The sequence below is a fragment of the Equus caballus genome, chromosome X (genome assembly GCF_041296265.1).
Source record: "Equus caballus isolate H_3958 breed thoroughbred chromosome X, TB-T2T, whole genome shotgun sequence".
NCBI lineage: Eukaryota > Metazoa > Chordata > Mammalia > Perissodactyla > Equidae > Equus > Equus caballus.
In genome coordinates, this window is record NC_091715.1 from 113,055,723 (window position 1) to 113,071,694 (window position 15,972).

General features: G+C 49.5%; 1 protein-coding gene across 1 annotated transcript in view; it reads right to left on the reverse strand.

The window, feature by feature from the left end:
- LOC138921791 (serine/arginine repetitive matrix protein 3-like) overlaps positions 1-15,972 on the reverse strand; it is a 111,229-nt gene that overhangs the window by 7,584 nt on the left and 87,673 nt on the right. The gene's annotated exons all lie outside the window — the stretch shown is intronic.

Below are 15,972 nucleotides of genomic sequence, written 5' to 3' on the forward strand. Positions count from 1 at the left end.
AGAGGCTCAGATATGAATAGATAAAACAGTTATTAAGTAGTATTTCAGGTTTGACCCCAACCATTATTATTATCATCCATATTGTTCACCTGCTCTTTCTTTAGAATTAGATCTATATAACTTTTTCCAATTTCCAAAGGCCAGATTACTCTGAGAATGAATATTTACTAAGAGTTAAAATGATTTTTATTCCACAGACTCTACAGATAATTCTAGTCAGGAAGATACATCACTTTTAGGAACAGAAATCACGTCATTGGGATGCATGTACAGCCTTCTAAAATGACTCAAGGTGATTATTTGCAACAAAGGGCAAAGAAGATGGATTAAGCTGTGTTCACTCTAAATATTCAGGCTTGTTTGAATCTATTTAGAGGCCCCATGAGGTAGGGCTGGGACAGGATGCACCAGATGAATGTGCATTGTAAGGAAGGAAAAAAATCCTGTCCTCTACCCATCTTAGGTTCTAAACCTGGAGCCCTGTAAATGAGTGTGGCAAAAGACAGATTACTAAGAGAAAAAACAAATAGAAGTTTACTAACATGTGTCACACAGGTACACATGGGAGCATCCAGCAATGAATAACCCAAAGAAGTGGTTAGAACTTGGGCTTATATAAAGCATTTTAGGCTAAACGAGGAAAAGAAGTTTTGGGCTTCTGGGCAGGGGAGGCAAGTTATGGGAAGATGACTAGGAAAAGTATGGTAAACAAGGGTTGGTTAGTAAGTTTTGTTATGCAGATTTAAGCCATGCCTTCTCCATTGATAAGAGTTGGTAAAAGACAACAGATAATAAGAAAAGAGAACCTTTGTACATTGTTGGTAGAAGTATAGATTAGTATAGCCACTATGGAGAACAGTATGGAGGTTCCTCAAAAAAATTAAAAATAAAACTACCATATGATCCAGCAATCCCACTTCTAGGTATTTATCTGAAGGAAATAAAATCACTATCTCAAAGAAATATTTGCATCTCCATGTTCATTGGAACATTATTCACAATAGTCAAGACAGAGAAACAACCTGAGTGTCCATCAATAGAGGAATGGATAAAGAAAATGTGGTGTGTGTGTGTATACACACACACACACACACACAATAAAATAGTATTTAGTCAAGAAGATGTGGTATATATACACAATGGAATACTACTCAGCCATAAAAAAAGACAAAATTGGCCCATTCACAGCAACGTGGATGGACCTCGAGGGTATTATGTTAAGCGAAATAAGCCAGTCAGAGAAAGACGAACTCTATATGACTCCACTCATAGGTGGAAGTTAGTATATTGATAAGGAGATCTGATCGGTGGTTACCAGGGAAAAGGGGGGGTGGGGGGAGGGCACAAAGGGGGAAGTGGTGTACCCACAACATGACTAACAAAAATGTACAACTGAAATCTCACAAGGTTGTAATCTATCATAACATTAATAAAAAAAAAATAGTATTTAGTCACAGAAAAGGAAATCCATGGGGCCAGCCCGGTGGCACAGTGGTTAAGTTTGCACATTCTGCTTTGGCGGCCCCGGGGTTTGCTGGTTCGGATCCCAGGTGAGGATTTATGCAGCACTTGTCAAGCCATGCTGTGGCAGATGTCCCACATATAAAGTAGAGGAAGATGGGCAAGGATGTTAGCTCAGGGCCACTCTTCCTCAGCAAAAAGAGGAGGATTGGCAGCAGATGTTAGCTCAGGGCTAATGTTCCTCAAAAAAAAAAGAAAAGGAAAGGAAATTCTGCCACTTGTAACAACATGGATGAACCTTGAGTGTATTATCTAAGTGAAATAAGTCAGACAGAAAAAGATAAGTACTATATATTCTCACTTCTATGTGGAATCTAAAACACTAAACTCATAGAAACAGAGTAGATTGGTGGTTGGCAGGGGTGGGGGAAATGAATGAAAGTGGTTCAAGGGTGCAAACTTTTAGTTATAAAATGACTTAAGTTCTGGGGATCTAATGTACGGCATGGTGACTATAGTTAACAATACTCTAAAAGTTGCTAGGAGAGTAGATCTTAAAAGTTCTCACCATGCCCAAGAAAAAGTAACTATGTGAGCTGGAGGATGTGTTAAATAACCTTATTGTGGTAATTATTTCACAAGATATATGTATATCAAATCACGTTGCACACCTTTAACTTACACAATGTTATGTCAATTATATCTCAAAAAAACTGGGGGAAAAAATAAAAGAGATAGTAAAAGCCTTCCTCCTCCTGGGAGAGAGAGAGACACTTTTTACAAATGGAAATTTCCTTTACAAAAGGAAGTCTTGTGCCCTGTTTTTGGAGCTTCTCCTACATTGGCTGGTTCTCAGTGGCCTTTAGCTCAGAATAATCCCTGTTGCAAAAAGGCCTGCTTTGGGATGGCGTATTCTGGTACCATTCACCCCCATTTAGACAGCCTCTTTGGCTTAACCGTATTTTACCCTCTCACCTTCACTCTCGTAACATTTTATTTAAAAGGTTTTGGTTATTCACCTCAAAAGGCATATATCATTCTACACTCAGATTTTGTGGAGCACCTCTTTTTGGATGCTAGACAATTAAGGTTGTAGTAGATTCTAATTTGTATTAATGTACACTCATTTGAGCATTCTTTTTTTTTCCCAAATACTACAGTTTTTTTTGTTAAAGATTGGCACGTGCGCTAACATCTATTGCCAATCTTTTTCTTCTTCTTCTTCTTCTTCTCCCCAAAGCCTCCCGGTACATAGTTGTGAGTGCCACTGCTTGTGCTATGTGGGAGGCTGCTTCAGCATGGCCTGATGAGCAGTGCCAGGTCCACGCCCAGGATTCGAACCTGAGAAACCCTGGGCCGCCGAAGCGGTGCACAAGAACTTAACCATTCAGCCATGGAGCCAGGCCCCTCATTTGAGCATTCTATCAGTGCAATCTCTTTTCAAGGTTATCCAGTTAACAATTGAACTGCTTGATAGGTTTTCTAAAAATTAATAAACTTTACTGAGTTGTTTTAGGTTTACAGAAAAATAAGTAGAAAGCACAGAGTTCCCATACAATCCCTTGCCTACATCCCCCTCCAGCTTCTCCTATTATTAACAATTTGCATTAGTGTGGTACATTCGTTACAACTGGTATTAAAATCCATAGTTTACATTAGGGGTCAATATTTGTGTTGGACTTCTATGGGTTTTGACAGATGCATAATGCTAAGTATCCACCATTACAGGATCACACAGAAGAGTTTTACTGCCCTAAAAAATCTGGGGGCCTGCCCGGTGGCATAGTGGTTAAGTTTAGCATGCGCAGCTTCATGGCCCAGGGTTCATAGGTTTGGATCCCAGGCACGGACCTACATCACTCATCAAAGTCATGCTGTGACGGTGACCCACATACAAAATAGAGGAAGACTGGCACAGATGTTAGCTCAGAGCTAATCTTCCTCACCAAAAAAGAAGAAGAAAAATCCTCTGTACTCCACCTATTCATCTCTCCATCCCTTGTGTGGAATTCCTGGGAACCACTGATCTCGTTACTGTCTCCATAGTTTTTGCCTTTTCCTGAATGTCCCAGAGTTGGAATCCTACAGAATGTGTTTTTTCGGGGTGGCTTCTCTCACTTATCAATATGCATTTAAGGTTCCTCCATGTCTTTCTGTAGCTTGATAGCTCATTTCTTTTATTTGATTTATATTCCATTTTCTAGATGTACCACAGTTTATTCATCCATTCACCTATTGAAGGACCTCTTGGTTGCTTCGAAGTTTTGGTAGTTATGAATAAAGCTGCTATGAACATTTGTGTGCAGGTTTCTGTGTAGATATATGTTTTCAATTCATTCAGGTAAATACAAACAAGCATGGACTACTGGATGTTATGGTAAGAGTATGATTACTTTTGTACAAAAGTGCCAAGCTGTCTTCTAGAGTAGCTAGAACATTTTGCATTTCCACTGGCAATGACTGAGAGCTCCTGTGGCTCTGCACCTTCACCGGCATTTCGTATTAATGGTTTATTCTTAGGGTTCACTTTCTCGTTGGTTTTACTTAACGTCTAAGACTTAATTTTCAACAGGAAAACAATAAATGTGTCCATCATATATGACGGGAAACTACTCGGTCCTCTCATTTGTTTGTTTTCCAGAAGTGGGAATGGGATTTTTACCTTAGGTCAGGGGCGTATTTCACCTACCACCAGCCCTGCCCCAACACTTCCACAGGGGCACTTAATCATCGTGAAAATAATCAAGAACTCTTCGAATTTCTGAGTGTCTGAGACTTCAACAGGCAAAAAACGCTCCATTTATGTAATAGAAAATATTATTTAAAGTTTTCCTGAAATTATATGTACATTTATAGTGGTGATCATTGCAGAAAAATGAAGAATTCAGAACCTGACTGTAAGCTCAAGACAAGATGCAACAAAAGGAATAAAAACTCAAAGATCTTGGAAAAGAATTCCAGCAACATCAAACCAAGGTAATCAAACTACAGACTCTTTTTGTCCCGTCACAGTGAGGTCAATGATAGAAAATTATCTTGTCCAAAGGAAGAAAATGTGACCAAAAGGAGACTTACTGGCAATTACACATTTTAGTTTAAATAACTATAGATATGATTTTCCAAAATAATGTATCATTTATTTTCAAGTGGGAGAAAAAACTCATTGGGTTTTTCTTTTTTTGACAATGGCCATTCTAATGGCTGTGGGATGATATCTCCTTGTAGATTTTTGTTTTTTGTTATTTTGAGGAAGATTAGCCCTGAGCTAACATTTGCCACCAATCTTCCTCTTTTTGCTGAGGAAGGCTGGCCCTGAGCCAACATCTGTGCCCAACTTCCTCTACTTTATATGTGGGACACCTGCCACAGCATGGCTTGATAAGCAGTGCGTAGCTCCATGCCCAGGATCCAAACTGGCAAACCCCAGGCCACCGAAGCAGAGTGGGCGAACTTTACCGCTACGCCAGGGGGCTGGCGCCCTCATTGGTTTTTTTAAATTGCCCTGAATGTTGTGACAGAATATGTAATAGAAGCAAAACTGTTGAGATTTTCATGATGATTAAAAAAATCAGGGCACAGCATTTCCTTTCAAAAAAATCCCCAGTAATTTTAATAATTCCAAAAGCTTTTTATATCTCTTTAAATTTCGACTACCATCATTTGAAAAAAGGAAACTTTACATACCCACTTACATTATCTATGACAAAAAGATCCCATTATACACTTGAAATATTCTAATAAATATTTTTATTTTAAACTTTAAAACTTGGGGCCGGCTCCATGGCCGAGTGGCTAAGTTCGCGCGCTCCGCTGCGGCGGCCCAGGGTTCGGATCCTGGGTGCAGACATGGCACTGCTCGTCAGGCCATGTTGAGGCGGCGTCCCACATCCCACAACTAGAAGGACATGCAACTAAGATATACAACTATGTACGGGGGGGGGGGGTTGGGGAGATAAAGCAGGAAAAAAAAACTTTAGAACTGATTAAGTATTCTTCTCAAAACATTTGTCTTGATGGAATATGAAGAAAGTAGCAATTACTTCTTTTGTATACCTCTGCAGTCTTGACTACCATCATTTCGAAACCCGTAAACTTTACATTCCCACCTACATTCTTTGACAAAAGCTCCCAAGGATACTTAAAAAAGCAGATGGTTTGATCCTTTACAACTGATTAAGTGCCCTCCTCAAGACAACTCATGTTTGGAAGGAATGTGCAGAATGTGCAGAGTGTATTTTAACATAGTAAATGCTCACTAAGTGTTTGTTTCTTAAATTGGTCTGTATCCACCATTCTACTAAAAAGTTATGTTAAAAGTCAATAGTGAGGGGCAGGCCCGGTGGCGTAGTGGTTGGGTTTGCTTGTTCTGCTTTGGCAGCCCAGGGTTCCTGGGTTCAGATCCTGGGTGCAGACCTACACATCACTCATCAAGCCATGCTGTGGCGGCATCCCACATATAAAATAGAGGAAGATTGGCACAGATGTTAGCTCAGTGACAATCTTCCTCAAGCAAAAAGAAGAAGATTGGCAACAGATGTTAGCTCAGGGCCAATCTTCCTCACCAAGAAAAAAAACCGTCAATAGTGAACTATAAGTGACCCAATCTGGTGGCCTATCCCTAGCTTCATTCTGCCTCACTATATCTGTAATATTGGATGATTTCCTTTCAATAATGCTTTCATTTTTTAAATCGTCCCATTTTCACATCTCAGAACTAAGCCAGGCTCTCTCCCCTTTGTTAGCCCCCAATGGAGCTTTCCCCACAGTTCTGTTGTCAGCTCATGATACATGGCATACATTTATGAGGAGTTAGTCTGCTACATCAGAAAGGGAACTGAATTAGGTGTGAGAAGAACTGCATTCAAATCCTAATCATGCTTCAAATGAACTAGGTGACATTTGATCAGTCACTTAAACTTTTGGAGTTTGTTTCTTCTTCTATAAGTAGTGAGATGAAACTACTTACCTACATTACAGGGTTATAAAGAGGATCAAAAATAAGGATAAAATTTTGATAAGCATTATTCCTATGCAAATGGATATTATTATTAATTATTGGTATCGGAAAACAGCTCCGTCAGTGCTGCTATAAGACAGACTCTTTGTCCCTTAGGGATCAAACCATGACATTGGACTATCCATATTTGATACTAGTCCACCAGGCCCAAGCCATATAGAGTAATTCTTCTTTGCATATGTTTATCATGAAATCTAAGTTTTGATTATTTTGGAGTAGTATTTCACAAGGCCTTTGATAAGGATGCCAACTCTCCTAGCATTAGAGGGTTAACAGAAGTAGTCATGGTGCAGTGTTTAAAATGCTCATCAAATATACAAGTTCTTTGCATGGATTGTTAAGTCCCTGAATGCTGATAAATCAATAAGCAGTGTATAATCTATAAGAAACTACAAACGCCTATTGCTATGTATTCTGGGCTGCATATTCTACTGCAAGCATTTAAACATTGGATTATTTATATTACAGGAGCACGGACTTGCAGGTTGCTCATAAATTCCAGGACCTCTACCGCATCCACAGGCAGGTGGAGGGCCGTCCCCATCACCAGCTCTACCAGTGGCACCTCTACCGGCAGGAATTGGTCCTTCTCCTCCTCCAACTCCTTTACCTCGACTAAGTGATATACCACATCCACCACTATCACCTTTGTTTGGGGACCTCCTACAAGGATTACTTCCTGCTCTAACTTAAGAAATAAATGTATAAACCTGAACTCCATGTATTGATTCTTGAACTGCATGACTTGATTCTCCATGAAGAGAATCAAATGGTCAAAGGCAAAATTTTGACTAGAGGTTTTTGGCACCTTCTAGCCCCCAATAGTCATTAATATGCAAATAACTGCATAGCTGTGCACAAGTATGGTATAATATTACAGAATACGACCGCTGACTCTTGCTTTCCTTTGTGAACTCACCATCTTATGTTTCTCTTTCAGTTCAGTATCTCAGTAATTGGAAACTCCATAGACAATATCAAATTTATGTAGACGGCAAAGGAGAATTAAAGTGGTGTAAAGATAATTGTGTTAGTTTCCTAAGGCTGCCATAACGATTCCCACAAGCTGGGTGGTTTATAAAAAACAGAAATTTCTCTCTCACAGTTGTGGAGGGCAGAAGTCCACAATAACAGTGTAGGTAGTGCCACACTCCCTGAAGGCTCTAGGGGACAATCTCTTTCTTGCCTTTTCCAGCTTCCAGCATTTTTGGCATTCCTTGGTTCATGGAATATCTCTGTTCTGTCTTCACACTGCCTTCTCCCAGTGTCTGTGTATAAACTTCCCTCTTCCAGGAGTGAATACATGTGGTTGCATTTATGACCCACCGAACTGACTATTACATGTTGATCTTTTACTCTGCACCATTATTACATTTGTTTATTAGTGCTAGTATCTTTTTGAGGATTCTTTGGCATACTAGATGTATTAGTATCATGTCATCTGCAAAAAGATTTTCCAATTTGAATGCCTTTTATTTCATGTTCTGGCCTATCTGCTATGGCTACAACTTCCAGTAAAATCTTGAACTGACGATAACTGACATCCTTGTCTTCTTCCTGATTTTAACGGGAAAGACTTCAGTCTTTCAGCACTGAGTATGACATTAGCTGTGGGTTTTTCACATGTGCCCTTTATTATGTTGAAGAAGTTCCTTTCTATTCCTTTTCTATTGAGCATTATCATAAAAGGGTACTGGATTTTGTCAAGTGGTTATTCTGCATCAATTAAGATGATCATGTGGTTTTTCACCTTCATTATATTTATAGGTATATTACATTGATTAATTTCCCTATGTTTATCCAGCCTTGCATTCCTGGAATAAATCTCACTTGTTCCTGGTCTATAATCTTTTAATATGCTGTTGGATTAGGTTTGCCAGTATATTGTTGAGGATTTTTATGTGTATATTCATACAAGATATTGATCTATAGTTTTCTTGTGTTATTGTTGCCCTGCTTTTGGTATCAGGGTAATGCTGGTCACAAAGAATGACACAGGATGCTGTATTACTTTTATGTGTCAACATGTCTAAGCCATACCACCTAGATATTTGGTCAAACACCAGTCTAAATGCTGAAGTGAAGGTATTGTTTAGATGAGATTAACATTTCAATAATTAAAGCAGGTTACTATTTATAATGTGGGTGGGCTTCATCCAATCAATTCAGGGCCTTAAAACAAAAAAGACAGAGGTCCTCCAAGGAAGGGGGAACTCGAACTCCACACTGACTGCAGTTGCAACGTGAACTTTTTCATGGGTCTCTAGCATGCCAGCCTAATAAGCAGATTTTGTACTTCTCAACCTCCAATATCACATGAGCCAATTCCATAAAATAAATCTCTCTCACTCTGTATATGGCTCCATTTCTCTGGAGAACCCTAACTAATACAGATGTATTCCCTGATCCTTTGTTTTCTGGAAGATTTGAGAAGGACTGATGTTAATTCCTCTTTAAATGATTGGTACAAGGAAAGAGATGTCGTCCAGGGTTTACACTTGTTGAAATGATTCTGATTGCATACTTAATTCCTTTACTTATTATAGTTCAGTTTAAATTTTCTATATTGCCTTGAGTTACCTTTGGTAATTTGTGTGTTTCTGGTAATTTCACCTAACTATATAATTTGTTGTGCATAATTATTCATAATATAATTGTATCACCCTTCTAATTTCTGTTGGATCATGAGTGACATCTCACTTGCATTACTAATTTTAGTTTATCACATTTTCTCTATTCAGTCTAGTTAAAGATATGACAATTTTATTACCTTTCCAAAGAACCAACGTTTAGTTTCCTTCATTCTTTTGTTCTCTATTTCATTTATCACAGCCTTAATCTTTATTATTTTCTTGTTTCTGCTACCTTTGGGTTTAGTTGGCTGATCTTTTTCTGATTTCTAAGTGGTTGTTGATTTAAGCAGTTTCTTCTTAAAACTCCATCTGAATATGGCATTCTCTGCAAAACATTCTGTAAAATTCACTTCTTTGAAGTGAAAACTTCAATGGTTTTTAGTATATTCACAGAGTTCTGCACCTATTAGCAATGTTAGCAATTTTAGAACATTTTCATCACAACAAAAAGATATCCCAGATGATTACCAATCATTCCCACATCCCACCAACCCAGTTTCATCGCAAGCAATATGGACTCCTCCTGCCCTGAACATTGGCTCATAATGACAAGGACCATTTTCTATTGGAATTATCTGGCAAGCTCCATTTGAGCCGAAGGCTTTTACTTCTAGGTACTACTCTAAAAGCTCATGTAGGAGCTGAACAGAGCAAAACAAAACCTGCTGCCACCACCACCAATGGTATCATCCTGACCCCAAGAATTCAGGATGGCAATCCACTAGGGTTCCACCAAACAGGAAAACTTCTGAAGACACATGGCCAAACAAGATCAATGCACTGTTGGCCACAAGAAGGGGTACGTAGTAAGAGATAAAAGCCCATGATCAGGCTACTCATCCATACTTCTGTAACTATGGTGAGATATAAACGACTATCTTGAAAAACCCATTACTTTCTTGGCAGAAAGGGAAACAGGTCATCAAAGGAGCAGCAGCTCCTTTGATTCTTGGGTAAGCAGAGACAGAATATCACTTCTCTGGCCAAACACAGATTACCCAACATGTAATTTCCTGAGATAAGGGTATTGGTGCTCCAATGTGGCAAAGTTAGGCATATGCCAAAAGGGGGAGAGGCCTATGGGTTACTTTCTGGTAAACACAAAAGCATGGTGGGGACACATGCCCCTGCTGTCATTAACTGGCCACACTCTGGCTGTTTGCTCTGACTAAGGCCGCGACTTGGGAAACTGGCCTTTCCAGCACAGATTGGCTGAAGCAACAGAGTCGCGATGCCAAGTGATCTCACGAGGCTGTAGAAATGTTGGGAGGAGATCGGACACGACAGAAGGGAAGAGAACATGACACGATTGCTTGTCTCCTTTGTCGTCGATTTCTCTGAGCATGCATTCCTCTCTTTCTCTAACACAGGAATTGTCCAACGAATACTGAGTATGCAAAGGTGAGGGCTTAGTACTGGGATCAGGAGAAATTTCCATCCAAAATGGCATATAGAAGGCAGTTCCAGGGAAGTTTACAGGGGAAGGGAAATAATAACTGTATACGAACATACATCTATACACGCCCACAAACAGATACATACATACACATGAATGTGTGTGTACACGGAAAACCATGTCTGTTTAACACTGAATGAAAAAAGAATGAAAGAATGACCAAAGGAAGGAAGAAATGGGTAGGGGCAGGGGAGACGAAGGGGCAGGGTACAGGACAGACAGGCTCCAGGACAGCTCAAACAGAAGGGGCTCCCGCACAAAGGGGGCCTCACCGGGGTCAGCTGCCTGTGGGATGTCCACCTGTCCCACGGACTCCTCTCCCCAGCTCCCCACCAGAAACCCCCTGGGGCGCTCAGGGACACAGAGTGACTGCCTGAGATGCTCTGCGGGGAGCACGGGCAGTCCGCCTGCCCGTCTTGCCACCTGCCGGGGTCCCTGTCGCTTCCACCTGCTGCCTCAGCGGCCTACTCCTTCTGGGGCCTGCTCCTGAGCCCCGAGGCCAGCTGAGGCAGCTGGAGGAGAGCGGGAGAAGCAAGGAGGCCAGGAGCAGAGAGAGGGGTAGTGCCGGGCCTCGGGCCACGAATCCAGTTTTCTGGGATTCTAGGATTTCTAGGCTTCTGCCCGAGAAGACCCTCGTGGAGGGATGTCCACGGGCAAGTGTGCAGGGGACGCGGGGTCCGCGTTGCCGCCAGGAGAGGCGGCCTTAAAGCTCCCAGAGAGATGGGGAGGTGGGTCCACAGCGGCATGGAGGCCTCTGGACGTCTTTCTCCGTACCATCCTCCTCCCGACAAGAAGCCCCGAAAGGAAAGAGAGGCGCCCCCTGCGCCCCCCCCCCGCCCCCCCGCAATCCCCCCAGGACGGCCAACCCCACTGGGAGGGCTGGGAGGGCTGGGAGGGCTGGGAGGGCTGGGAGGGCTTAGGGGCCTTCGCTGGCGTTTTTTGACGCGCAAAGGGCGGAGGGAGCGGCCGGGCGCCCAAGGGTGGCTGGCATCCGTGGAGCAACAGTGCCATCAAGCGGGAGCGTTTTGAGCACGGGCCTCAAGGCCCCGGCCGCGGCTCGCGTGGGCAAGGCCCGAGATGGGAGGAAGGGCGGGCTGGTTCGGGGCGCTCGGAGGACTCCGGGGCTGGATGCGGGTGTCATCCCGCTGGGGCCGGGCTCGCCCACCGACGAGCCCCGGGCCCAGGAAGCCAGGCCCGTGGGGGGCGGGGCCCGCGCGGGGGCTCCCCGGGCCGCGGGGGGCGTGGCCTCGGCGGCCGCCATGTTCACGTTCCAGCACGCGGGGCGGAAGCTCGCGCCCGGGGGGCGTCTGGCCCGCGGCTCGTCGCCCACTCCGCGGGCGCGAGCGACGTGGGCCCGCGGGGGGCCCGCGGGGCCAGGGACACGGGGAACGCGGGACCCCAGGCCACGTCGGAGGCCCCAGGCCCGGCCACCAAGAAAACCGGTGGGGGGTGGGGGGTGGGGGGTGGGGGTGGGGCGTGGGGAAAGGCAAGGCCGCAGCGGCCACCCGGTCAGGGGCAGCAGCTGGCAGACAGGAGGGCGAATGTCCCCGGGATGGGGTACGGGAGCCGGGCGAGGAAGAGGGACGCTGGGGCCTCGCCTCGCCGCAGGGCAGAGTCAGAGCTGGGGTTCGTTGTCCTTGGCTCCCGCCGAACAGAGTCTGGGTGCCAGGCCCCGCGGCATCCCGGCGGGCCCCTCTCGTGCCAAGGATCAGAGGGGCTCCATGCCCACTCGGCGTCGGTCCCTCGACAGGGCCATCCTCCTCCGGACAGAGGGGACCGAGGACTGTTTTCCGCCCTTCTCCCCGGGAACCTGGCGGCCCGGGGACGCCCTGTTCCTCGGCCTCCCTCCCCGCTGGACGGGTCCTCCTGTGTGCAGAGACAGGCCCCGGGGCCTTCCCGCACGGGGTCCCTGGGCTGCGGGCCACAGGGCTCCACCGAGACCACCTGGGGCTGGGGACCGCTCAGACCTTGTAGGTCGGGACCTGGCCCCAAGGTTGGGCCAACAAGGGCGGCCCCGAAAGGCTCGGCCCACACGAGGCAGACCCCCTGGCAACATTGCCGGCGACTCCCCAAGTGGGAAATTCGAAAGGGGCAGGGAGTGGGATTCGGCACCCTTCCGGGAGTGGGGAAAGCAAGGGCTGTGTGCGCAGCAGGGACGGGTTGAGCCTGGACACTTGCTCCCAGGTCCCCGACACTCCACACCCCCGCCCCAACATCCCACCCCCGCGGCAAGTAGGAGCCTGGCCAGAGGCACGAAGGAGCCAACCCGGAGGCTCTTCTTCCAGAAGCGAGCTATGGGGACAGTCAGGGTCTAGCAGGAAGGGCCGGCCTGGTGCCCAGGATCAGGCACCTGCTCCCTGGCCTGAGCACCAAGCCCCGTGGGGGTTGCGTTGGCCGGGCGGCCTCTCTCAACCAGACAGTGGTGAGCTTTAGGCAGAGCCTTCAGAGCCGGTGGCCCGGCCCCAGCTGCCGAGAGGCAAGCATGGGGTCGAGACCTAGACAGCCAGGGGGGAACGGGCGCCAGGGCCACTCATTCGCATGGCCCGGGGGAGGCTCAGGGCCTCTTGGGGCAGGTGGCCAAGAGGGCCAGGGTCGGCAAAGGCCCGGCCTGGGCATCCGCTGGGCTGGGGCTCTGCTCGCTCCGCTCCTCCTCTGTCCTCCTCGCCACTCAGGGAGGGAGATGGGTGCCGGAGCCCTCGGGACAGGCCTGTGCCAGAAGCCTGGACGCCCCCGGGGAGGGCACGGCAACGGCCAACTGCCGACTAGCTTCCCCTGCCGCCCTGGCTCCCCCGTGCCGGGGAGGGCCGTCCCCTTCGGAACTGCGGCTGCGGGCCCTGGCTGGGCCCCGGGCCCCAGGCCCCCTGGGCACCGCACCGGGTAGCCAGGCTGCCACGCCGCCACCTCTGAGCTGCATGCACAGAAGAACCGCCCTGGGCCCGCCTCTAAGGCCGCCCGTGGCAACGCGACTCCAGCGCCCGCCGTGGTCGTCGGCAGGGCTGCCCCGTGGCCCAGAGGGCCTTCGGGGGCCCTGGGCCCGCCCAGGCCGAACCCGATCTTGCTCCGAGGGGAAGGGGCCCACTGCCCAAGGCCCACGGGCCCCGGGCTCCTCGCAGCGCCTTCCGCTAGTCCCGCCCAGACATGGCGGCCACCAGGGCGCCGAGCCTGGGCTTCCTGTGCCTGGCCCGCCAGGCGCCCGGGCCCGGTGCCTCGTCCCGCTGCCCCTCTCTGCAGGTGCCAGGGCCCGAGACCCTCCCCGCCGTGCCTGGCGCGGCTTGGAATCCCTAGGGGTCCCCCGGCCCCGGTCCCCGACTTCACTCCCTGGCTCAGTCCTCCCCAGGAGGCGACCGTGCAGGGTCCGCGGGACCGCGAAAGCCTTTCCTCTTGATGGCAGCATTGCACCAGAAATGCCAACCCGGCACCCGCCAGGGCCTCTCCCTCCGCCCTTTGCCGAAGAAAAAAAACAGCGAGCCGTGTCCAACCTGGCTAAGGCAAGGCGGCTGGCCCTCCTGGCCACTTTGGGGCTGCGGGCGCCCGCCTCGAAGGCTGGCGCTCCATCCTGCAGGGCCCCGGACTCTGTCGGGTCCTCTTAGCCTGCCTTCGCGACCACAAGGCCACCACACCCCAACGCAGCGCCCTGGCGGCCGGACCCCAACGGGTCCCTAGCCGCGTATCCTCGGCTCTCCAGGTCTGCCCGAGACCTTGGCAGACTCGCCGAGTGTTGGCACGGGACCCAGGCCATCCCCCCCACACCACGGCAGGGCACGTTCTCCCAAGTCACCGAGGGGCCAGCTTGACCGCGAGGCCAAAGGGCCGCGGCCCACAGGCACCGTTGGGTCAGGGACAGTGTTGGCCGGGTAGTGGTGGTGGTGGGGGGGGGGGGGTGGGGGATGGGTGGGGGGGTGGGTGGCGGAGGCGGGGGGGTGGGGAGTCAAGAGAGGGGACCTGGCTCTTCTCTCCCACGGCCCCCCACCCCCACCCCCGGGGTTCAGGCGCGGACGCTCGGCCTCACGGGTCACTCGGGAGGGCAGCCGGCCGCCGCCCCAGAGGCCTCCCGCCTGGCTCAGGGTCCGTCTCCCGACAACTCCCACACGGGAAGGCCGGCCACGGGAAACACCCGGCTGTGCGGGGGCTCCCCAGGATTCGGGGGGATCAGCCCTCGGAGCGTCTGGCAGCCACTGGAGAGGCCTTCCGCTTTCCTTCTGGGACACCCGGGCGCGTGGCGGGGACACGTGCCGCTGCCACCAAGTGGCCTCTCGGCGCCGGTCAGCTCTGAGCAGAGCCGAAACCGGGCAGAGTCGCCCTCGCCGCTCACAGTGGCTGAAGGAACACACTCCCGATGCCCAGCGGTCCGGGCACGAGGCCGAGGAAAGAGATGAGACGAGACCAGAGGGCCGGGATGCTGTCCTCTTCCCTCCCCGCCCCGCGGGTTCTCTGAGCGCGAGCGCGCGCGCGGTCCTCTCTTTCTCTAGCTCTGAAACGGTGGCGCGGCCGGGCTCTGGCCACACTTTCCAGCTCACCGAGGGACAGAAAGGAAAGCCCCAAAGGGCCTCCGAGCGTGGAGCGGAGGTCGAGCGCACCCAGGCTCCAGGAGAGATGGGTGTGCGGGTCAGGGGCGATGCTCCTGTGCCCACCGCCCCCCGGGCACGCTCAGGCACGCAGCTGGACACGTTTCCACACGGACCGGACGTTTCCACGCAGATTCCTGCGGCACGGGGCTCCGGGAACCTCGACTCTCGACAGACCACCTCCTTTTGGTCACCGGCCACGGGCCATCCGACGGGACTGGAGCCACGAATCAGACCGGAGGGTGCCATCGCCTCCTTTTCCTCGCGGCACAGAGAGGGAGAGAGAGAGGATCCCCGTCCCTGTCCCTGGCTGGTTGTCCAGGAAAGCCATGCCCCGCGGGGAGGGAGTTGGGGGGTTGCGAGTCACGGCCGGCCGAAGGCTCCTTTGTGGGGGCGGGGGGGGGGGGGTAACGCGAGCCGGCGGGGCGGCCACCTAGAGCCTAGAACGAGGACTCGACTCAATGCCCAGCCTTCCCCCGGATTTGACCGCGAGGGCCTCTTGGGATTGCCCAACAAAGTTCCTCTTGAAGGCAGAGTTGCCGCAGGAAAGCCACCCTGGCTGCCCTTGCTGCGGGGACCCTGCGTCCGCCCTTCGCTGACCAAGAAACGCCCACCAGCGTGTGCCCTCCCCAGTCCACGGCGCCGCACGGCCGCCAGCCCGCCTGGAGACGCCTTCAGTGGTGCTGAGCCAGGACGGGAGGCGTCCTTCCTCATGGCAAGATCGTTTCAAGAAGACACGGGAGGAAGAAGAAAGGAAGACAGGAAGAGAGAAAACACCTGCGGCTTCGGGTCACACACACGTGCGTGCGACGTTCGCACACGGAAGAAGGGAAGTACCCG